We start from the raw sequence: 1,707 nt of genomic DNA on the forward strand, positions 1-1,707 counted from the left end.
TTACACAGTAAGGAGAATTAAAAACAAATAATCCTTAGCATTAGAATATTCAGAGAAATAACATTTAGTTCAGTACAGTTCAGTCACTCAGTCATGTCTCTTTGCGACCCCATGAATCACAGCATGCCAGGCCTCCCTGTCCATCACCAACTCCCAGAGTTCACTCAGACTCACGTCCACCGAAACAGTGATGCCATCCAGCCATCTCATCCTCTGTTGTCCCCTTCTCCTCCTGCCCCCAATCCCTCCCAGCATTAGAGTCTTTTCCAATGAGTCAACTCTTCGCATGAGGTGGCCAAAGTACTGGAGTTTCAGCTTTAGCATCATTCCCTCCAAAGAAATCCCAGGGCTGATCTCCTTTAGAATGGACTGGTTGGATCTCCTTCCAGTCCAAGGGACTCTCAAGAGTCTTCCGCAACACCACAGTTCAAAAGCATCAATTCTTCGGTGCTCAGCTTTCTTCACAGTCCAACTCTCACATCCATACATGACCACTGGAAAAACCATAGCCTTGACTAGATGGACCTTAGTCGGCAAAGTAGTGTCTCTGCTTTTCAATATACTATCTAGGTTGGTCATAACTTTTCTTCCAAGGAGTAAGCATCTTTTAATTTCATGGCTGCAATCACAATTTGCAGTGATTTTGGAGCCCCAAAAAATAAAGTTTGAAACTGTTTCCACTGTTTCCCCATCTATTTCTCATGAAGTGATGGGACCAGATGCCATGATCTTCATTTTCTGAATGTTGAGCTTTAAGCCAATTTTTTGACTCTCCACTTTCCCTTTCATGAAGGAGTTTTTTAGTTCTTCTTCACTTTCTGCCATAAGGGTGGTGTCATCTGCATATCTGAGGTTATTGATATTTCTCCCAGCAATCTTGATTCCAGCTTGTATTCATCCAGCCCAGTGTTTCTCATGATGTACTCTGCACATGAGTTAACTAAGCAGGGTGACAATATACAGCCTTGACGTACTCCTTTTCCTATTTGGAACCAGTCTGTTGTTCCATGTCCAGTTCTAACGGTTGCTTCCTGACCTGCATATAGGTTTGTCAAGAGGCAGGTCAGGTGCTCTGGTATTTCAGAATTTTCCACAGTTTATTGTGATCCACACAGTCAAAGGCTTTGACATAGTCAACAAAGCAAAAATAGATGGTTTTCTGAAACTCTCTTGCTTTTTCAATGATTCAGCGGATGTTGCCAATTTGATCTTTGGTTCCTCTGCCTTTTCTAAAACCAGCTTGAATATCTGGAAGTTCATGGTTCACATATTGCTGATGCCTGGCTTGGAGAATTTTGACCATTACTTTACTAGCATGTGAGATGAGTGCAATTGTGTGGTAGTTTGAGCATTCTTTGGCATTGCCTTTCTTTGGGATTGGAATGACAACTGACCTTTTCCAGTCATGTGGCCACTGCTGAGTTTTCCAAATTTGCTTGCATATTGAGTGCAGCACTTTGACAGCATCATCTTCCAGGATTTGAAACAGCTCAACTGGAATTCCATCACCTCCACTCGCTTTGTTCATAGTGATGCTTTCTAAGGCCCACTTGACTTCACATTCCAGGATGCCTGGCTCTAGGTGAAGATCAAACCATTGTGATTATCTTGGTTATGAAGATCTTTTTTGTATAGTTCTTCTGTGTATTCTTGCCACCTCTTCTTAATATCTTCTGCTTCTGTTAGGTCCATATCATTTCTGTCCTT

This window comes from Capra hircus, chromosome 9 (genome assembly GCF_001704415.2).
Source record: "Capra hircus breed San Clemente chromosome 9, ASM170441v1, whole genome shotgun sequence".
NCBI classification, from domain to species: Eukaryota; Metazoa; Chordata; class Mammalia; order Artiodactyla; family Bovidae; genus Capra; species Capra hircus.